Below are 23779 nucleotides of genomic sequence, written 5' to 3'. Positions count from 1 at the left end.
CAGGCTCAGGGAGGGAAAGCACTCGAGAAATCAAACTGACAGTATGTGAGATATCCTACATCATCGAGGAAAGCTGCAGAAGCAAAGTGAGCTGGTTGGTACGATTCCAGCTCCTGGTGCTCCTTGCAGTGTCCGCTGGAATGTGTCAGGCGACCGAATATGAATGGGCTCCGGTGGGAGGGATGGCCTTTTCCTTGCAAATATTTCTTCAGCTCTTATGTTGCCCCTCAGCAATAATGGTCGGCTTTTTATAGAACACTGCCCGATTCGCCGGCAACCTTTAGGTATTTTATTGATTTAACATTTCTTCAGAGATGCCGTGAAATATATGACCCATGGACAATGTGATTTTTTTGAAAGCTGATGCTGATGTCAGGGGAATGTTGCCTGTTTCAAGCTCTGCTGTCTCTGGCATTCATTAGAGGTTGTTTTAAATATGCTTTCTACTCTGTTTATGAACTACATTTCTTTTTCCACACTTGGTAAGTGCTGTTTAACACTCCCTTCAGTGTATATTTGAAACTCGCTTTATGAATTGAGTCATTTCATGGTGAAGTAAGCTGAATGTAAGAGAATATGTCTTGGTTGGGACACTGATGTTTAGTATATCAAATCAATAAAGAACGAGGAATAGGTTGAAAGAACTCTCAGAATCCATTTTATTTATTACTTAAAAACAATGAAGCAAAATGTAGTTGTTTGTGCCCTCTGAATATTATCTGCCCAGCTGCTGAAATCACAGTGAAAGGTAATAGCAGGCTCTGAAAGAATTGTGTGTAACTCATTTGAATGTAAGGCTAACTGGCAGGATACTGAATCAGAAGCTAATGAGCAGACAGGGCTGGGATTTGGCATGTGATGGAAGTGGGTTCACCACACAAAAGTTTCAGAAATAGAAGTGCAGACCTGAGCAGCCAAGTTTGTGTTGAGACTTAAGAGCATGCACCAGCCACCACTGACCATTTGACGCCAGTGTCTAAATGTAGCTCTAATTTTAGATTTCTGTTTCTGAAAACTCTGGCCCAAGTATTTGAGGGTTTTTAAATTATCCTGCTAAGGAGAAAATGTGTAGCAGAATAGAGATAATGATATTCACCGTCCTTTGGCATATACCTTGTAATACTGACATGGCAGGCTGAGCATCCTTCAGCTCCTGTTCCTATACATCTGTCTGAAACAAAAGATGTGATTGAAGGAGCTTGTACTTTCCTCACCCTCCACCCACTCCATACACTTGTTTTATTTTTCCAGGCATCACAGAATTGTTTAGGTCGGAAAAGACCTTTAAGCGGAGCCCAGCAGAAATCCCCACAGGTATTAGCATTGCAGCTGCTACTATTTAGCCAGTATTGCTGCACAGTCCCCATTCTTCTTTTCCATTGTTGAGATGAAGCAAGAAGACATTTGCTAAGCTTAAAGTAGCTCCCAGTCCACTGAGAGCTTGAGCTAAGAGCTAGGAGACCACGTAGCATCGGCAGCACCCTTCTGCACCATGCAGGGGACAGCTCAGCGATGACACTGAATAAGCAGGCCAGAAGCTAGGTGCTTGCTTGATTTGGTGGCAGAGACAGTAGCTGTTATTGCTACACGTGATTAGCAAGATGTGGAAATAGCCTTGTTTAGAAGGATTTCTAAAACTGATGGGGCAGTTTCATGCAAGAGGCAGCAGTAATGTAATACAGACTGAAAGCAGCTGGCTAGCTAGCCTTGCCAGGTTCTGGCAGGAGCTGTAAATCATGAGGTCCCCCTTTCACGTAAGTTGACCTACTGTAACACACACGGCTCATCTGTAAGGACCTCTAAATAGCTGGGGCAGGAATAACTCCTGTGTCACTCCAGGTTTCTGCTGATACATGATAAAATTACACTGGGATGGAAATGCCATGGTGAATCAGATTGGAGTACAAATGGTAGTGACTTTTGCGTATGTGTTTAAAGCCAGGTGATAGCTGGTTCTACAGAAAAGCAGAGTGTTAGTGAAGGCTTCTTCATGGTGGTCTCTGCAGGGGCCAGCTTTTGTAGCCGGTGAGGAATGCATGCATTGAATAGCTCTGTGTGTGTGTGTGTGTGTGCACGCGCGTAGTAGATTTCCCAAAAGAAAGTCCAATAAAAACAAAACTGTGGTCTCTACCTCTCCCTCCAGCACAGGCAGCAAAACTAAGGCATGTGAAAGGCAGTGGGTGTTACAGACCCTCTAAAGTGGCTCAGATTTTGACTGAGGACTTCTGCTGCCACAGGCACCATCCTCCACTTTCTAGCAAACATGATGCCTTAGAATTGATTCTGATGTGTTAATCTTTAAAGCAGGAAGCATTGAGAGCAATAAAATTTAATCAACAGAGTACTTGTTTTATCAAGTAAATGGATAATTTTGACATTTGACATTCCTAGAAGACTCTATTTCTTGAACATTTGCTTAATTATCTCCCCTCTTTAAAAATTCTGTTCATAGTCTAGTTTAGCAGTTTACCACATAATCAGATTCAGCTTTTTTGAAACATTTTACTATTGTTATTGTTAGATAGTACATTCTCTTGGAAATGTCAAGTATGTTGTCAGATATTGCACTAATTTCAGTTTCCTTTGTCATAGCCCTGGACTTCTTTAAGAACCTACATACTGTGAGTAGGTCATTCCAGTAACCAGCTCCATCCTAAAGGGCAATGAGATGACTCGGATCAGAGGCCAGGGAATCTCTGTATAGTTAAAGGGATTTGCTTAAGGTCCCTTTTAACTGTATTTTCTGGGTTTCTTGGATCAGACATTTACAGGAATGGTATCTTTGCATTCCTGAGGCATGCTTTGGGCAAGGACTCTGTGTCACCAAACTGTAATTGTCAGATGCTAGGCATTCCTCAGGCTGCCCTCTAAGTTAATGGAGGAAGAAACAGCATCTCCAGGAGGCAACTTATCCCCCATATCTGTAATACTTAATCTTGGGATGAATGGAATTTCTACCTGAAAAGTCTGCTTCTCCCAGCTGATTGAGGAAACACAGGAAAAAAAAGGCTTAGACTAGACATCCAAGACCTAGACAGCAGAATTAGGTAAAACTAGGCCTGCCTGAGGGAAGTGTAATTCTCTGTACCTGAGCAGTATGTGCAAGCTGCAAAAGGGACAGGAGAAATGCATGGGCTAGGGAACAAAAATACATCATCAATAGTTCGGGAAGCTGAAAATTCCTCATGGTTGGCATGATGCTTTGGGACAGCATTGCTATACATTAACTCTGTTCTTGTTCTCTTTCTTAGGCATCCTGTTCTGCCCCCCCTCCATAGAGAGGATTCTGGCAGGAAGGACCTCTGGTCACACCTACTGTGACTGCTACCCCATTTCTGAATTCCACCTGCATCAAATATTTCTTAGTTTTCACTTGAGAGTAGTCACTAGGGACAGATGTTGTGAGTGTTTAGAGGGCTGGTGCAAGGACAACCTATCTTCTGAGTTTCCTTTCTGCTTCAAATAGTCCATAGACCATGTGCCAGCCCTCTATGTGAAGCTGGCATTGATTCCACAGAGTGTGAGCTGATTTCCTGAATGGATGAGGAGGCAGGTGGCAAGCCAAGAAAAGCTAATTTTCAAAGCCCGTGACTGGAGAATGAAAGACACAGATGTGTAAAGAAATATCTGTGTTATAGATCTGGACAGGCATTAATGAATGTGTGTCCTAACTATCATACCAAGGTTATAAGCCCCTGCTTACTCACAAGACAAATCTAGTTTGTATAGCTCAAACACTGGCAGTTCAAACTCCCTCTTAATTACAAGATTTATGCCTTTGCCTTTATTCATAGGGCTGATCTAAACGAATGAAAAAAGTATTTCAGTCTTGTAAGCCCCCTTTCTTCTTAATCTCATTTTCATAAAGGTAAAGGTGCCAGTTAGAATTGGTCAGACGTTTTTATAATTAAAGTTTTAAAATTTAATAGTGAAGAGCATGTCTTGCACCTTGGCACCTTTGGTTGTTCCATCAAATATTGTTTGTGATCTTCATAATGAAATTAATGTGATGGGATGCTGAAATATTTCAAACAGTTTGGCCTTCAGGTTTCTTCCTCTTGATCTATGTTTTTGCTTTAAAAAAATATTTTCCCATGGTGCAATGTTTTGTGAAGTTCTGGCAGTGTCACCCAGTAGTTCAGAGATTTGTCCTGAGTTATCCACAGGATAAGAAGTTGTGGGCTCCATCTTATGTGTGGCTGGAATTCCTCTGAATCTGCCAGCATCTCTGCCACTTGTACCAGGGCCAGTGGAGACTAAGAATGGCTCATTTAATGTATTGATGGCAGGGCACCTGAAGCTTTTCGTTTATGCAGAACCTGATTCTTCTCCTTTTAGAGTTTATTAGTCTATCAGAGTGATTTCATGTTGAGGTTTGTCTCATAGCTTCCAATTTGTCTTTAAAAAGACCAAAAAGCATTTTGAACCCACTAAATTCAGTAGGCAGAATTTCAAAGGTACTCCAAGTGGAGCTACAAACGTTTCTTGCACCTCATCTTGTCTACTTCTCAAACACAATCATCCTTTCTTGTAGGCATTTTGTCCCCTCAGCAGTCCCATGAACACTTTACATGCTCTGCACTCTGCTGGTAAGTGCCCACTTGGTGGTGGTTTTTGCTGGATTAGTTTGCTCACTACCCAGTGTGTCCTGGCAGGTGGGGTGTCCTTCTTCAGAAAGAAATGAAGATGCACTGCTGTCCTCGTACACAAAGACCAGTAATTCCCTTACCAGTGGAGCAGTGGAGTTAGTGCTCCTTCATTGCCTGCCTATTGAGACTGACAGTTCAGATTATTGTGCACATTCAGAGAAATTGAGGAAGAACGTAACAAGTTCCCTGTGCCTCGGAAGTTACTCCTTTTACAACACTGATTCTGCTAGATAGGCATATACTGTTTATATGAAGAAAATAAATCAGTATGTGTTTGTTTTGAGAATACAACATCATAGAATAGATTTAGTTTCATTGCAACACTATCAACATTGTTAGCAAATATCTTTAAGGCAGAACAGAAGGGTAATGTATTTCTCTTTCTCTTATCTTCATATTGTTTTTCCTTTTATTTGATCCTGCTGCTATGGACTGAGAACCTTTGTGCAAAGCACAGAGACAACTTCAGCTCTCATCAGATTAGTCAGTGCCTAGCAAAACTGGATTTTAATGTCATGTTGTAAAAATATTATTTTGTGCTGCTCCATGGCAACATTGTTTTCACTTCCAAATCCATGAAAAAAATGTACTTGCATGCTGATTGGATCAAAACCTGGATCTTGCTTTCAGAGTATCTACAAATCTTTTAATAATGCCCTACTGAAAGAATTTATTATGGTTATATATCCAGCAGCTCTAGCATTCCTTTTTTAACATAGCAAATTATGAATCTCTCTTGAACCACACTAGTTTGAAGTAGCGCAGGTAACTGTATTTCAGGTGCATGTGATACTTTTTGGATACTATGGTTCTGCCCGTTGCACTTCAGCATTCACATGGAATCAAAAGGAAAATCCTTTGGAGTAAATAACGAAAATGTGCACCACTATTACGGCAGTGCCTATCAAGTAGTGAGGAGGCACAGCATGAATACACTTGCCAGGAGATACCCTGTACACTGAGGGCACTTCTGCAAATGGGCTGGCTTCAGAGGAATCCACAACACCCCTCTGTTTCAAGGCCTTTATTAAAAAAAAATATTTTTCTACTTACCTGTGGCATTTCTGCAGGTTTTCAGAAGCTTATTCATACTTATCCTAACCTCTTGGGAGGAAATTCAGCTCCATTCAAAAGCCAGGAAAAGGTACAGACAACCATTTATGTCTCACTTAAAGCCTTGTTTTGAAGTTTTAAGTGCAATTTTCTACATGGAGATGAATTTCATTCTCCACTAGTTCTAAGTATTCTGCTAAAATTGGCTATATGTCACACTGAAGGGACAGCTCATCTCATGGTCCCTGTGATGTTCCTTAACCTTTTTACACATACAGTACCTATAAAATTCCTTTACCCAGAGCAGGATTGCATCTTGCTTACTCACTTGCTTCCTTCAATAGTAAATAGGCCATATTTGGTTGATCACAAGTCTTGAATTTAAGATTAATTCAGCAAATTATGTTGTCTGAAAAAAAAGACACAAAAAAACTGAAACAAAGGAATAAAAATGTTGACAAGAATAGTTCAGGTATCTTCCACACACGAGTATTTCAGCATTAGAGATTTGATTTAGAAAGTTATTTAGATGCCACTAACAACAATAAAGAAAGGGGTGATGCCTTCTTTTTCTCCATTAATAGCCCATACTACAGTGGTTTTTGCCTGGGATTTAGTTAAGCCAGGTTTAAATCTGAGCCAAACCTTAATCACAACAGTGATTCTCACACCTTGGAACAGCCCTTTTTAGTCAGCTCTAGGATGTTGTGTGCTGACTCCTCCTGATGTAGCATTTTTACTGCACATTAATATAGAAGTATTTATTCCAGATAAGAGCGGCCTGATAGCTTCCTTTACAAGTAAGACCTAAAACCATCCAGAGTGATTCTTACTGTCCCTTTCTTGCTGAACTAATATTTGAATATGCTCCGTATGAAAGATAATTTTCAAATTGAAAAGCAATAGTTTAGTGTTGAATCAAAGTATTTTTTCCATTTCTTGCTCTGGTGGCTGAACCAGAAAATCTGGATATTTTTGCTTTTTATTCATGACCAGTAAGAGCTTAAGGAGAATATGCTTATAGTAATGTACATATTAATTATAATGTGCACTATTATGTGCTAGAGCAAGAAGCTTTAAGCAGGTTAAATGGTAGTTTAAATAGAGTATATTATGCAGGCATAGCTATTTCAGCTGCAAACTCCCACCAAAGGTAAAACTGATAGAAAATCTTATAGACTTTTAATTAACAAGAAACAGCTGAATCACCTTAATGGATTATGGGTAACAGACATGGCTTGTAAAAGTCTTGTGAATAATTTTCCATTTTTCCAGGAACCTGGACACAGTAAACAAACCAAGAAGTGAGCCTATTAAAATAATTAAGATAAACCAAGTACTGAATAGCCTGAAGCTCCAGGTTCAGTGAAAATTCTGTCATTAAAACAACAGGCTGGAGGGAGAACCATTAACATGTAAATTGCTGGTCATCCTCTGCTGCAGCTGTAGCTCTTTTTCTGTCTATGGCAAAAATAAGATAGAATTCAGTGTCTGCAAAATGGATCTGGTGATGATAATTATTGAAAACCAGCTGTCTTATTTCCTTTGTAATTACCTGCTATGCAGTAACTTTTTGCAGGTTCCCAGGAAGTATTCCTTTTCATACAGAACTTTTATCTTTGGTGCAGAATCAATATTTTTTATCTCATGGATATTAAAATTTTGTTGAAGTAGGAAACATTTTTGTATGTATCTTGGAACATTCCTAAATGCACAGTCTCTTCTCCCAAGTGACTAGCAATAGGACAAGAGGAAATGGCCTCAAGTTGCACCAGGAGAGGTTTAGATTGGATATTAGGAAAAATTTCTTCACTGAAAGAGTGGTGAAGCATTGGAACAGGCTGCCAGGGAAGTGGTGGAGGCTCCATCACTGGAGTTGCTCAAAATATGTAGGCACAGCAGTTCTGGACATGGATGCGTTGGGCTGATGGTTGGACTTGATGAACTTAGAAATCTCTTCCAACCTTAATAATTCTGTGATTCCATGTTCCTTAATACAGGTTAATTTTCCCCCTACCCAGCCTCTAGCCTCAGCATTTCCAACTCTCCTCTGTCCACCAAATCTATTATGTTTAAAATTAAACTTCTGCTAGTGTTTTGGGTAGCATGTCCTCGTTGTCTTAGAAGACCCTCCAACACACAGGGTATTCTCTTTTCAACAGTTGTATCTGATGAATATTACTATATACCAGCTTCTCCTTCCCTGCTTGTCACCCTCAGGAAAAAACAATAGGGGCTTCTGCTTCTCTTAAGATTTCCATTGGTTGCTAAGCACATTTTAAATGTAAGCTGTCATTTCTTTCTTCACATTCTTTCTTCCTCTTTTTTTTCCTGCCTTCATCCCCAAGTCCATTTGTGATATTTTTGTGGAGTTGTTTTTTGGCTTCATTGGAGCATTGATTTTTTTTTTTGGTTAATTTATCTAATTCCCAGTCAAATGAGGACATGGTACTTGTAAATCATTTAGTTTCTCATTAATCTCTTCCACTGCTGGTTCCATTTTTTTTCAGCTGTCTCCCTATTTACTATCTCTAGTGAAAAATATCCAGTGTTCCCATCACTTGTCACAAATAATGTCACGGTTGCTGTAGATCCATTGGCCTGAATAATCAACATTACTTTTTTTATTAGAAATGAAAATATTTGCTGCTGCTGTAGAAAGCCACATCTTAAATCCCATGCAAGGACGTTCACTAAACGAAATGCAATAAACAGAACATCTAAAGCCTGCTTTGCATTAGTTTTTCTTTAACAATAGCTGTAGAATTTTAAGCTGCTGGTTAGAAAAGCAGAAATCCTGAAAGCTGTATCCTTATGCCTTGATACCTCTCTGGTAGAGATATAATTGAGATGAGAGGAATAAGGACTTCAGCATTCACTTGAGAGATGCAAGTATCAGCTCAGTCTAACCCACAGATAAAGAATTCTCTACTGCTATCCTCAACTGGTATAAACCACTGGTATCGCATCAGACTTACAAGCTGCTTACAGGTAGATTGGCAGGACAGGCAGGGTGACTGCTTATATAGCAAAACAGCAAGAAAATAATTTTCTCCATAAATGAAGAAGTACTTTTAAGGGCAATAGGTGGTACTCCCTATTCTTGGTCAGGACCAAACACTGCTCTAGCAGGGTAGGAAAGAGAATTAGGCTAACTTGCCTACTGAAGGGAACTGTTGTCATTGCCCGTAGCCATTGCATTAGTTTTATTTTTGAGGTAGAATGGGCTTCACCTTTAACATTCCCTGACCAAATCTATCCTTCAGCTGCATGAGAAGAGTATACTCATGTCCCCTAATATTGCTCTGTACCATATGACAGCTTTTTCAAAATGGCTTTCATTGCATCTAAGGGATGTTCACAGCTTATTTCTATATAAGCATACATATGCTTTCTGTTCTTTAGATCATTAATCTCAGCCACTGTTATTATTTTGTGTTTGAAAAGAGACAGATTTTGCCAACAGACTATTTCTTTGTGTCACTCATCCTGACTTTTTCCATAGGTTTTATGCAACAGTTACTGAAAACAACTTCAATGCTATGGTTATTTTAGCTGCTACACAGTGACTTGTCTTCCTCTGACTGTAAAGGGATTTAAGGGGCACTTAATGTTCTCTGCCATGTAAGGGGCAGTTCCTTAGCCAAGAGAATGATAAGCATCTTAGCCTTACTATAGATAGAGATGTCAGGCTAAAGGGAAGGATAAAACCATGTGCACATTTTGTATTTGAGACAGCAAATGATAAATATTGCCTCTTCACAAACAGAAATCCTACATAGGGAAGATCAGGCCACAGTGTTTCTTCATGTGGCAAAAATATCAGAGTACATGGAAAAAATTGGTGAAGCTTTGTTTGTAAAGTACGCACCGGTTAAATTGATGCCCCTTGCTGATCAGTCTAATGCTTTTAATGAGGCTAGGTAAGCAAAAAGAAGGCAGTAATGATGCTGATGACTCAGAGATTTCTCCCTGCAAAAGAAAACAAGCAGAAGATGGTTGTCTAAACTGTCTAAACAGTACAGTGGCTCTCCAGGTGTCCTTTTCACCTGTAAATGGGTTGCTGGATAGCAAGCTATCCAAACTCAGAGGTACCCAGTGGCACTGAGTATAAATACTAGAATGTAAATAAGTATATTATAAGAAAGTAAGATTTGTTATGTTTCAGCCACCCTTTGGCTTGCAGTATGTATTTTTTTAAGCCTGTTTTTTTGTTGTCCTTTTTGTTTAAAGAATTATGCAGCAGCACAACAGCTCAGAGTCTAGGACCAGCATGCAGAGACACTGGGACACTTTGTTCTGCTCTGCTGTATGGTATTTAACCCATCTTTCTTGATGAAACTTCCCTGATCTGAGGGTGAAGTATGGTACTTATTTTACACCCCCTCAATCTGTTTTGTTTGTTTGTTGTTTTTTAATTTTTGTTAGATAATTCAAAATTTGGGGCATATGATTTGCATTCAGTCATTTGCATTCAGTCATTTGCCCTGGGATACCATCCCTTCACTATGGCTGATTTCACTACAAAATTTGTAGTCAGTTCTATAGATCTAGAGATGACAACTCCCTGGGATGAACCCTGACCACTAGGTGACAGAGTCAGGTTACTTTCCTCCACCCAGAGAGCTTCTAATTTTTTTCTGCAAAGTGAAGCAGGCTTAGATAGTGAGATAGATGTTAAGGACCATTAAGCTTGACATGTGCTGGCAATGCATGCTTGCAGCCCAGAAGGCCAACCATATCCTGGGCTGTATCAAAAGAAGTGTGGCCAGCAGGTTGAGGGAGGTGATTCTGCCCCTCTATTCCTCTCTTGTGAGACCCCACCTGGAGTAGTGTGTCCAGTTCTGGAATACTCAACATAAGAGGGAGATGGAACTGTTGGAATGGGTCCAGAGGAGGGCTACAAAGATGATCAGAGGGCTGGAGCACCTCTGCTGTGAGGACAGGCTGAGAGAGCTGGGCTTGCACAGCCAGGAGAAGAGAAGGCTCCGAGGAGACCTTATAGTGGCCTTCCAGTACCTGCAGGGGGCGTTCAAGAAAGCTGGGGAGGGACTTTTTACCAAGGCATGTAGTGATAGGATGAGAGGGAATGGCTAAAAATTGGAGGAGGCAAGATTTAGGCTAGACATTAGGAAGAAGTTCTTCACAATGAGAGTGGTGAACACAGGCACAGGCTGCCCAGGGAAGCTGTGGATGCCTCATCCCTGGAGGTGTTCAAAGCCAGGTTGGATGGGGACTTGGACAGCCTGGTCTGTGGGAGGTGTCCCTACCCATGGTGGGAAGGGGGGGTTGGAGCTGGATTATCTTTAAGGTCCATTCCAATGCAAACCGTTCTATGATTCCTGCCCCATAAAACAGCCAGACAGTTGTGATAAGGACAGTTATCCGGAAAGGCCGGTTTGACCGATTTGAGTCACCTCAGGCAGGAGATGGTTTTGAATATGTGCTTTCTGTAGTCTAATTTGCTGAGTTTACCACTAGATTGTGGTACAAAAGAGGGAGCAGTAGATCATCTGTTAGCCGTGCCTCAAAAGGCAGGAATAACACTCTTTCTTTAGACATGGTGATAGACCACCACCTGGAGCACCCATCCACTGGAACACCAACTAGTGGGACCCAGCAGGGCTTAGCACGTGACTGTGAAGTAATATGAAGTATCTGTGCATGTGGCCAGAAGTACTCTAGATTCTCGGAGGACACTCGTGTTTATGCTTGAGTCCTTTGAGGATTTATGTGACAAATGGGGAAGAGGCAGACAGCAGTTTTACCTTCGACAGCTTCAGGGTTGGCTAGTGTCGCCCTCCATGCCTCCCTTCCTCCTGAGCTTGAATTTTACTCCCAATATTCTCTACCTCCTCCCTCTCCAGCAGAGCAGGGGGGTGGGGAATGGGAGTTTCAGTCAGCTTATCACATGTTGTGTCTGCTGCTCCTTCCTTCTTGGGAGGATGACTCCTCACACACTTCCTCTGCTCCAGCGTGAGATCCCTCCCACTGGAGACAGTCCTGCACGTACTCCTCCAGCATGAGACCTTCCTACAGGCTGCAGTCATCCATAACCTGGCTCAGCATGGGTTTCCATGGGGTCCCTGCTGCCTTTGGGCATCTCCACGTGCTCTGGTGTGGGTTCTCCAGAGGGTGTGGGTAAACATCCACCGGAACTCCTTATAGGCTGCAGGTGGATAGACTTCTTGGCCATAGCTTTGTTTACAGGCAGCAGGGGAATCTCTGCTCAGGTGTCTGGAGCACCTCCTTCCTTCTTCATTGATCTAGTGTTCTCTGCAATGCTCTTTTTCTTGTATCTGATGTCTGCATAGTTGTTTCTCTCACATCTGGTGGCTGCAGGGCTGTTTCTCCCATATCCCACTTCTCTCTCTCCACCACCTCTCCAGCCTGGTCTGGTCTGAGCAGTTCAAGGAGCTGTGGCAGCCTGGCCACAAGCAGGGGTGGGCTCCCTCTTCTCTCCACAGCTGCCTCATCACTGTTTCCCCCCCTTCCTAAGTATGTTGTCACTGATTCATTACCACCATTGCTGATTGGCTTGGCCTTGGCCAGATGTGGGTCTGCCCTGGAGTTAGTTGGCCCCAGCTTCTAGTACCTTCTCACAGAAGTCACCCTGGTACCAAAACCTTGCCATGCAAACCCAACACAGGTGGTAAACACAGAGTCAAGAAAATTGTAGATGCTCTAGCCTTTTTGTGCACCTGGTATTAGTAGCTTTAGCACTTAAACAACACAGTCTTCTGCCGGCACAACCTCATGCCAAGAAAACCACAGTAATGTATGTTTGGTGCCAGCTGTACAAGTTACACCAAAAAAAACCCTAAACCCAAAACTAGAGAAAAGTTTATAGAATCTGAACTATTTCTGGAGGGGATTTTTGGTTATATTTCACCTGCAAGGCTTAGTTAATAGGACTACAGGTTGTAATAGCGCAGTGCTTGAAAACATGCTGGATTACATGGAAATGTGTTTTTTATGGGATGCTTTCATAAGCAAGCTTGGATGATACAGTGGAGTTGTTGAAAAATCCAGCAGCATTTCCTCAGGCAGCTCCAGCACACTGCTTTGCATATCATAACCCATTTTTTTGTGGGCCAAGGAGTTTCACATGTGACTTCTTTTTCCTCATACAGTTCTTACAAGAGTTTTATGTTTTTATTTGTCACTATAGAAATCAGCATGACCTTTACTATAATTTTGAACAGTTGTAGCAGGCTCAGTACAATGTATGTTCAAATGTACAAGGTAGGTGAGAACGTCACATGCACTACAGAACATTTCTGTGCTTTGTCTGGGGAGCTGGTTAGCCTGCTATGCACAAGAAACCAGAACAGAGCACAGTGCATTTCTCAGTGCATAAGGCAAGCTGAGCACTTGGTAATATTTTTCACTTTCTATCAATATACTGTAAAGCAAAAATGTTAGTATACATATTCCTAGGCAACAGTGCATTTTTGCCCATTGTTAAGCACCGTAATTCTCTTTTGCTTGTCAAGATGTGCTGCCTATGAGTGTGAGGCTTCAAAGGAGGCCATTTAAAAATGTACTTTTCCATTTTGGATTGGAATCTACGTGCCCCCCTAAAAGCAAGTAATTGCAACTGCAGTTTTGAAATCCTGCTAAAAAAAGGCAGTATCTCTCTTCTGACGTGTCTGTGCCCTTACTGCTGGAAACCAGTTAAACCAAGGGAATATTTATAGCACTAGTGAGAGAATAAAGGTGGTCCCTTAACTGTGACATAGCCCATTTCAGTCCTGTCAGCTGTCTCCTTTTTCAGTTGAACATCAGAAAGCAAGTTCAATTCAATGGTGGCTTCATGCTGCTCTCTGCTGCTAGCTCAAGCTTCAGTCAACAGCAGTGTGAGTTGGTTATTAGAGCCTTCTGTCTGTACTGGCTGCAGCTCCTGCTCTTGATCCCTGATCTCTTTGCATCTAACATCCACTTGCTCTCTCGATTGTGTAATGCTTCATGGAAGCTTTCTGGTCCACTCATGTGCAGGAGATTTCAAGTATATGCTAATTTCATTGTAAATTATTGACAAGATGAATACGGAAAGATCTGTTTGTATAATGCTTTTGATACTGGAGAAATCTGATCAGATGTTTTCCATCAAGGAAACCTCTTGTCCTGTTTTCCCTTCTTTGTATGCTTCATCGTGAGTGTCTCCTGCTTGCCAAGTGGACTGTGAAACTGAGAACTAGCACCTACAGTGTTCATATCTGCAAATACATGAGGGGTATAATGAAGTATAGCCAGCTCATTATGTTGGTGTCTGCACGTTTGGCTCTATGGTGACTATCACCGGTTCCTTCCCTGCAGGTTAGAGCGGGGAGGCGCAGTGAACACCTCTGAGAAATGCTCAAGAGATCCCAGAGAACAGTGTTTAAAGCAGTTGGATATCATTCATTAAAACTGTAAGTGAATTTCCTTAGCTAAACCTAGTAGCAATCCTTCTTTGACCTTTCAGTTATTATGGGTTGTTATTGGGATTATTTTTAAGATCTTATTAGGATTATTGTCCTTAGGATTAAGGGGCCCCAAGCTCTTTTTCTCCTAAAAGGATAACATGTTCTTTTTATTTTAGATTAAGGAAATCACAGACCTACTAAATCTCGTGATTGCTCAAGAGGCTCCTGCCGTGGCCTCATATCTTGTTTTCCTCACCTGCCTGACCTTTGCCTTAACCATCCACTATATAACACCCTGCCCTTCCTTCTGCTTTGTGGAACCTGATGGTGGAGAATGTGCGTGACCAATGTGATCTGTAATCTGCCTGTAGCAGCACATGGTGCATGGGAGGAGCAAGGCCATGGTGCTACCATGAAGCATAGATACGCCCTTTCATGAGATCCAGTATTTGAAGAGACTTTCAGAACTTCTTCAGCAGGAGCCTTTTACCAAGACAGCTCACTCTGTCACAGGCTTACCAGATCCAGTCCACTATCACACACTGAAGGCACTGGGACATGAATTCTGGGAAAGAAGTAAATTGCATAAATCCCAACCCAACCCTTCAGTGAAAGCTAATACCTTCCTTAACAGCCAAAAGAGACTCTGATACAAAATGTTTGTTATGCTAAGGACTCTGAAGGCACAATACACAGAAAACAGGTATTTTGGCTGCATAAATCATAGAATTTGAGAATATTACCAGTGTCCCCTTGTACAGATCCCTGTTGAATCTCTGCGATGTAGAGAATATAGTGTTTATTTCCCTTCTGTAAGTTGATCATGTACACACTTGTCTGACATACGAACTTTCAAAAAAACTTTGATTTATTTTTTTTCAAGTCCAGAGGCTGTAACACTGAGACCCTGAGTTCTTCCAATTAGCTGCCAGAAATTAAATCCAGGCTTTTTGATTCACGACCATTATGCCTGAGTACTGACACCCTAAACACTGAATTCCGGGAATTTGACTCTGAAATTCACAGTCTTGGCCTCTCCATCTGTGTGCACATACCCAATAGGTACTATGTCCTTATATGCTCTGAAGTGGTATCTCTGTTTAGGGATTCTTGTCTGATATTTCTGGGACTTGGAATTTGCTCTTTTGGATTGTCTTGCCAGAGAGACTTGAACTTGGCCCTTTGCCTGCTTCCTTTGGCCTTTAGCCTTTGCAGTGGTATATTCTTTCCTGAGAGTTGTCTTCATCTCAGCCATCTGGGAAAAATGTGATTTTTCCCATCGTTTTCCTGCTGGATTTGCAGGGACTACAACCTGATTGTGATCTGCACAGGTCACTGATGTTACAGAGAATGGGATTATCTTGCCTTTTTTTTTTTTTCTCCTCCAGGTATTGGTCTTATCACCTTGCTTTTTACTTGGCCTTAATGTGATATCTCATGAGAATTCACACTTTGCCCACTACACAGCATTCCATCTACCTGCTGATATTAAACCAATTCAAAATGTCTTGCAGATCCCCAATTCAGTTATAACATTATGAAAGTATCAATATGGAGAATATTTCCTGGAAAAAAATCAAACCAAAAGAGTTAGATACTGTTTTATTATTGTTTTTTTTAAAAAAACCCTAAATATTCACATACATTGCACTTGGGCATACATTGCAGGAGCTGAAAGTGTCCTTGTTAGATTAAACATTGTGGAAAAAGTTCACATGAGATCATTAATGACTCCAAAATACAGATGTTGATTTTCATTCCCCTTCCTCTTGAAAAAAAAATAAATCTGGTGATCCAAACTGTAATGATCTGAACTCATTCAGTAAAAGTTTTACAGATTTCCTGAGCAGTGTCAGATGGCTTCCACAGTTGGAAGAAGTTCTAGTTATATCACACCTAAATATATACCTATTCTCTTTCAGAGAACTTTTTAAAAGTAGCACCTCCTGACCAAGTTGCAATTACTAAAATTGTTTCGGTCTCAGTGAGGAGGCTCGCCAAGCTCAGAGTGAGACCTGAGCCATTCTTCTGGTAGATAATACACCTGTATGTTTACTGTGAAGCTTAATGGGAATCCAAGGTTGGATTCCCATTCTTACTACCGATGGGTTCAACATGAAAGACACCTAGAGGACTTTCTAGGTGACAATTAGTGTGGCAATTTGTCCTTAAGATAGGCCTCTGCTGCACATACTGTAAAGATTATGTAGGGGTAGTGTCTCCAATGCTGGATAAAATGGGTCAGGGAGAATTCTCTGCCTCTGAGCAGATCATGTAGCCAAGCTCATATTTACACGGCTAAATTCTTTTCCACTCTTTGAACATGATAATCGAGCCCAAATGGCTTAATAAGGACATGCCAGTATTATTCTATCCCCCAAACTAAGCCCAGGTAGGATGTGGGAGAATGAGAGTTAGTGTTAGTGAGAAATGGACTGCGAGCATGCTAAAACCAAAATGACATTGATGATAATGGACCAGAACACAAATTGGTGCCTGGCCCAGCTTAGGATACAGTATATCGTTATTAAGATTGAACTTCTTGGGTATTTTAAGTCCCAGTGTTACACATTATAATGATGATCACTGTGGTGGCAGGGTCATAATAACAACAATTATCAACAATGCTGACCAGCAAGGAAAAGAACCTTTGCTACTAATGGCTAATCATTTCCAGTGATACTAAAGAAACTTCATGAAGAAAAACTGTGAATACTTACTCCACTTACTCCATTGGCTTTGAATTGGTGTCACGCTCCTTGACTATGAATATGTAAGTGGAGTAAGGGAAAAAAATTATGACCACATGGTGCCTTTGCCTTAGAAGTGTTGCCCCCATTTGAATCCCAAGTGGCTTCTTTTTTGGACCAAAATAGTTTATTACTGTGGAGACAGTGCATTTGGACATTGCTGCTCTGATCCGAGTCCTTTCAGGCTTTTGTCTTGAGGCACTCTGTCCTGTCCAATTCTGATCATGTAGTCATAATCCCATGCTTTGGTACAAGACTTCCTCTTCATTCCTGAAGATGCATTTTTTCCAGCTCAGTAATAAGATGACCTAACAAATATGTCTTTTGTAACCTCATCTATTTGTTTAATGGTCAGTGCAGCCCAATAACAAATGTCAGAAACGTCACTCTTTCAGCTGCAGAGGAAAGAAACAGAAGTTCAACACATGGCATGTCAGGGATGGACAGAGATGCATGGACTTAATTAGCATTCCTTACATGATTTTCATCGAGTTCAATTTTTTAATATTTTGACAGGACAGTACTGTTTTCATAGGTTTCTGATCTGAAAGTCATAAGTGACAAAACAGATCAGTGTCCTCTTCCTCTGTGTCATGACTGTTACCTTAATTTATTTTTCTGCTCTTAGAAGAATAATGATTATCCTCTCACTTCAGTTAAAATATAAAGGCATCTGGGAATTCCAGGTCATATCTTTTGTTAGAAAATTCCAGTTAAAATATTTTCTGATTGACAATGAAGTTGATAATATTTTTGAAATATATCTGAGGGGGTTGTTTTTTTTGTTCATTTTTTCTTTGTAATATTTGATCATTTGGAGGTAAGTTTTACTTATCCAAGAAGAGATATGATGGAGGAGCTTATTATGGTACAGCTTTGTGTGTGATTGTCTTTGGCCCCAGTCCTGGGGCTTGATCTTTGCAGACTTCTCTGAATGGTGTACAGAGGCACTTGAGGTCATGGAGTATATTTCTATATTACGTAATGAAACTCAGCTTATAGACCTCTGGAGTATTACTGGCCTGAAGTCACACATGCAGATGGTGCAGAGATGCTAGGCTTGATGAAGCATTACTGCTGAAGAGCCACTGGTGATGATCAGCTGCAAAAGTGTTCACTGAAGTGAGGCCAGTACTGAAAAGGCTGGGAGTCAGTGGTCTACAATGTGTTACATCGAGTCATTCACAGGAACGACCAAAGTTTTGTCAAATGCATGAAATGCACAGGGATGGTCCTGCAAACCAGTTTGGGGTTTGGCTTTGCCCTGAACCTCCTCAGCCAGAAGACAAAGGTCCCTCCTCCACTCTCCACCTGGACACAGAGCCTGTACAGTTTAGTAATAGGTAATAAATTGTAGTAAAGTTGCAAGTAATAATTCCTTCTGACAAGGGTGAAGCTCCTGAAAGGTTTGTTCAGAGACTGACAAATTGGTCTATTCAGCCTGTCCCTGAAAAGAGAAGAGGACAGGAGGGTGCTCAACTGGGAAACTGCAGAGCACAGTCCTGTTGGTGAAATCGAGCTAAGTATAGCCAAAAGAATAAAGAGGGGCAACCTTGCCCACAAGACTTCCTCTGGAGCTAGATTACTAGTTTCTTGTCATTACAGGTAGGTCCACTCAGGCTAGGGCCAAGCAAGGGAATGTGACAAGTGAAAACAGCTGATCATCCATCTGGTGAAACTGCTAGAACTGTGTGTTTGCAGTTCAGGCTAAGTCAGTTGCTAAGAAAACAGCTGCACTGGTTTGAGGTTGTATAGTCTCTTTGGTGTTTGCTACCCTCCCTCTGGCAGCAGTTACTATTCCTGTAGGGAACCTGGCAGAAAGAACCACGTACCTGTGCCCTCATTAACAGTTTGGCATCTTAGTGGAAACCATGTTATTTGATATTAAAAGCTATCAGGTGCACTGGGAGATAGGGTGATTTTGGTTCAAACTTGGTGAGCAGGGTTTAAAGTTAACACATATCATGTTTAACTTTAAATTAAATTAAAGGAAAGTCATGCTTTTGGTTAAACTAATGTTACTCATTGTGAAGTTAAATTCTCAGATTCATATCTGAATACTAAGAAATGTAAGCTGTTGTGGAGGTTTTTTTATTTATCATGAAATTATGAATTTGTTGCAGACAGAAGTAACAGATTTTGGTATTGTGCCATCATAAATGTATGTTACTCGAGTCTTTATTGCACCAGATCAAATGCTTCTATGCAAACCACGAAAATGAAATCCAAGAAAATTGCCTTCATTAAGGTATAAATGAAACCATTTGCTGTACTTACAAAGTCATTCTCAACCTGCTTTTGGCATAAAGTGTGTCTTTTACAGCTTGTCTTGGCACACACATCTCCTGCCTTCCAATTATGAATGCCTTGGGGTTACCAAGTAAGCAATAATTCCAGCCTGTCCTGACAGAAGACACTGCTGCATTGCATTAGTTTTCTGATAAATGCATCTTCCCAATAAGCTGAAACAGCATCAGTAACATCTGCAACAACAGGGCTTTAGAAAGTGGGTCAGGTATATTGATGGAGTGGAGAATGAGAATGGATGAAAGAGTGTGTATGAGCTCATGTATAAATGTGAATTTACTTTTGTCTTCATATTTTCCTCCAAGTACCTTGCTAATTGTTTCAGGTCCTCTGGTGGTAGTCACAGAGGGAGCTTCAGTATAAAGTGCTTTACTTGGAGATTTAGTCACCATGGCTGAAAAATCCAACTCTGTTACAGTTAATAGTAATTAATTTTCTTGACTTATATGGGGGCAGCATTTCTCCTTGTAATTCCTGAGCTGGTTCTGGGCAGGATCTAGATAACTCATTGATTATGCTATTTGTTCTTAGTGCTGCTCTTTACTGTTGGCTCTGGAATTGTGTACATGACATGACAGTAGGTTGTTTGAGGTTAAAAAATGTCTAAAATAAGAAGAAAAATTTCAGGAGAGAAAGGACTAAAATCAGCAGACCAAGGGTTACAATCAGCTAGAGAAAGAAGTAGATGGAAAACCTGTGTTTTAAGTCTGGTGTAAATATATCAGGCAGCCAGGTGGGAGGATGTATTGTGAAAACATCTACAGTGAGAAGTTTGATTCCCTGGGGTGAGAAAAGAGATGGTGGAAGCAGCAGCAGCTGCAGTCAGACCAAGAAATCTCTACTTTTGTTGTTTATTTTAACAGCAGTATTGAGCTTATGTTGTGTTGATGGCTCTGGAGACCGTCTAGTTTTCTTCTCACTGTCCAAGCAGGGCAGATTTCATGCACGCTTCCTGGAAGCTGCCCGTTAAGTTGGCTAATGCATAAACTGGAATGGTCACTTAGAAGGAACAGGGATTTTGATGGAAGCACCTCGGCCATCAAACAATTCTTTGCAGTAGCAGGCAGCCCTGTGATAAATGTTTATACAGATAAGTCAACAGAAATACTACTCTGTGTATATCCCAGGAGCCAAAGAATACTTCCCCCAAACTTGTAATAGCATCAAGTCGGATATTATCACAAACAAAAGGTAGAACCACAAAAGTACGCCAAACCACAGAAAAAGAGCAGAAGAGACCGGGGCATTACCATTGTGTTCAGGCTCTCAAGTATCAGGGGAATTTATCCCCTAAAGAAGTCTAGAAGATCTTACAAAGTAAACAATGCCTTGTGCTACTGACAGAGACCAAAACCTTCCAAACCTTCCCTGCCAATCTGCTCTGAAATAATTTTTGGCTCCAAACCTGGCCACCAGGTTAATTCTCGATGCCTGAGCAAGATGCATCATGGTTTGGACAGCTGTTTATCCTCCATGTCCATTCAGTTTTCTCACTCACCTCTATCTTCTGAGACACCTAAGGAGGTTCTTCATTAATATCACTTATGGACATAGCAATAGTAAGTCATACTAGATAATGACTGTACACAGATTTTCAGACCCATCTCATGTTGACCAATCACCCACTATGACAGAAATCTTGTCAAATCTTTTAAAAAAATTAATCTGAAAATAAGCTTACTTTCTTTTTATGCTTGTTTGTTTTCCTGTTAGACTTTGCTGTAAGGTGAAGGAGAAAGGGGGCATTAGAGACTAGCACAGGAGTCTTGTTTGGCTTTCCTATGTTGGCACCATATGTGTCTATCTTCTTTTTCACTGTGATTATCTATAGTAGCAAGGATCAGATAGAAATCCTAGGCTTTCCTAAGCATTTTTATAAATTAAACCCCTCCAGATGGGAATCTGTCAAACCAGGTTACCTTTGAGACCCCTTTTTATTGACATTATCTCTTAAAATTACCCTGTAGAGTTTCAAGACCACTAAGGTCCATATTCTTCTAGCCTTCAAACAAAACAGAAGAAAGAATCACAGAATCACAGAATCACAGAATAACCAGGTTGGAAGAGACCCACTGGATCATCGAGTCCAACCGTTCCCATCAAACACTAAAATATGTGCAGACATCATAATAGAGAAATCAAGTGAAAGCTTCAGCCCATTTTTTACACCAAGAGGTTCTACATAACATTCTGGAGCAGGGCACAGCAAAGAGGGGGCTTGTGAAAGAGTCCATTAGTAGTTCAATTGTCCTGGTGCAGAAACTGGCATTTCAGCACATAAATCACCAGATATTTTCTAAATAGACAAACTGAGCTCTGAGTTGCAAACCTTTGAAAGTCTCATGTGTAGTTTCCAAAAGGTGGGCAAGATTGGTTTTATAATGCCTTAATATATCCAATCTTCCATATTCTTTTTAGTGTTGAGTAGATCCTGGAAATTCCCTGAATGCAGTCCTGTTATTTACCATTTTGCTGTAACCTTTCTATTGAATTGATTTTTTTTTGACTGGTAAGGGAGAAATACTAATTAGCTCTCTCCTTTTCTTGATAGCTTGCCTTATTATAAAACTAATTGCTGTCTGACTTTAATTGTTGTGAGAATTAGAATTCTGCTAAAAGCCTCAGAGTAACAAAATTAAAACCAGGAGATTTTTCTAATGATTCTGTGCTGGGTCGGATACTTAAGCATTTCTTCCAAAAGGAATTTTCACTTTATTTGGAAAAGGAAAAGAAAAGAGAGTACTCTTCTGTATACTTTAAGTTCAGTTACTGCAACAGGCTTTTAAACTAGGTTCTTAGAAAATGGAAGCATAAAGTGTAAAATATATTCAGGGCTAGAATTGTTAAACAAAAAATCCAGTTTGCTATCAATAGAGGTTTCTGCTTGAAAACTAATGGCATGATTATTATCTTCACTCTAGTCCTAAGAACACTCAAGAATTTGTTTGACTTCTGAAAAGAAACCACATCATCTAGACTGGAGCAAAAGTCCTTATTGCCACTCTGCCACTGTAAATTTAGTGAGTAACAAGGGACTAGGCTTAAAGAATATAATCATGTGTTTACAGAGAAGGGTTAAAAATAGCAGCAGTGATGTCTTTTGATGGCCAGATTCTGTAATGAAAAGCAAATGGCCTTAAAGGGTCACCTTGAAAAAACTGAAGTAATCCGAGATACCTGATTTTGCCACAGAGGGCCAATTTATGTTGGAAATTTTATTGAAAAGTTATGAACTATAGGGACTGACCTTTGAAGAAGATTTAAATAGCTACATGATTAAGGAGAACTATCTATATCAATACAAGTAGCCCTATTTTAAAACTCAGTATGCTGATTCGAGCTACTGATTTAGCACTTCTAAATACCAATGGTAAGAGAATCTCTTTCAGTGATTGTGTTAGTTTTTCTGTGTCTGAACTTCTACACTGACACTAAACCTTTGTCTACACAAATGTTTGTAACGGGTTACTTTTGTGCAAAATGCAATGCAGATGATATAAAATTACATATTTTGATTTTATGTTGCTCTTGACATTATATGGTTGAAGACAGTTATGATTCAGGAGGGAATATAACTGGTTTTAATGGAGCACAGTTGTTTGTGAAGTATATAATTTAACTGCATCTTTATCCTAAGATATGTAATATACGATTCTGTATTGCTTTATGTAAGTAGGTACTAAAAGAATATGTTAAAATTATGCATTTTCACTTCACTTAATTTTTAACAGTATGGATATGTATACATTTGAGGTTTATTTACTTGTCAGATGTTCCTTAAAGTTCAGTGTATTTGTAAAATGGTACTGGCATCTTTTCTACAACAAGTTGGAAGTTAATTTTGATTTCTTTCCCTTGCAGTGACGGTGACTGATTTGGCACCCTTCTTTCTGATACACCTACAGAGTAAGACTTTGTATTTGTATTCTTCTTTGTTGTCAAGTACAGAAGACTAGGCAGTGTTGTCAACTCTACTACTTCGAATACAACTGGTTGAGTGGGCAATCACAGTCTGCATGTCTTTAAGCTGTGAAATACAGACACCTCAAGAGAAAAGATATCTCTGTAAAGAATGCCTTAAAAGTTTGGATGGGGAGTGTCTTGTGAGAAAATCAGTTCTGAATGATTAAATAAAAAAATATTGAAAATAATAAATCATTTTTCCTGCCTGGACAGCCTGATAGCAGCACACCTCATGAAAGAGTCTACATAACTGAAAGATCCAGGACTTCAAAACTTTTCCCTCAAGTTACAACTTTTGGTTTGCAGCTGACTAAGTTTTTTCCTCTAATTTTCTTCCCCTAAAATTCTCAAAAATACTGTGTGAATTGCTGTTTTCAAGACACCAGTTCACATAATCCTAATATCTCACAGTGCTCCCAAAGTGTTTGATGGTGAAAGTAGTGCACAGGAACAGTAGCGCACAGGCTCCAGTTCAGCTATTCAGTTGTGAATGTCTCTGTCAAAGTGAAAATGTGGCTGAAAACAGTCACAAGGCCCCCTTGTTCAAACTTCTCCTGTCATTTGTTTACACACTGCCATTTCTACACTGCAAACTCTAGTTTCTTGTTTTATTAATATACAGATCATATTGCAAAAGATCTGTAGGTAT

The 23779-nt window shown here is 40.3% G+C and overlaps 1 long non-coding RNA gene across 1 annotated transcript; it reads left to right on the top strand.

Moving 5' to 3' along the window:
* Positions 1-1945: 1945 nt before the first annotated feature.
* On the top strand, positions 1946-23270 carry LOC138722225 (uncharacterized). The gene is made up of 3 exons (XR_011337680.1): positions 1946-2025; positions 14022-14116; positions 23029-23270. It is a non-coding gene; the product is annotated as an uncharacterized lncRNA (long non-coding RNA).
* Positions 23271-23779: the final 509 nt, after the last annotated feature.

The sequence above is a fragment of the Phaenicophaeus curvirostris genome, chromosome 6 (assembly GCF_032191515.1).
Source record: "Phaenicophaeus curvirostris isolate KB17595 chromosome 6, BPBGC_Pcur_1.0, whole genome shotgun sequence".
In the NCBI taxonomy this organism is placed as follows: Eukaryota; Metazoa; Chordata; class Aves; order Cuculiformes; family Cuculidae; genus Phaenicophaeus; species Phaenicophaeus curvirostris.
Note: the sequence above shows the minus strand (reverse complement) of the source record. Positions and strands in the feature narration are given on the sequence as shown.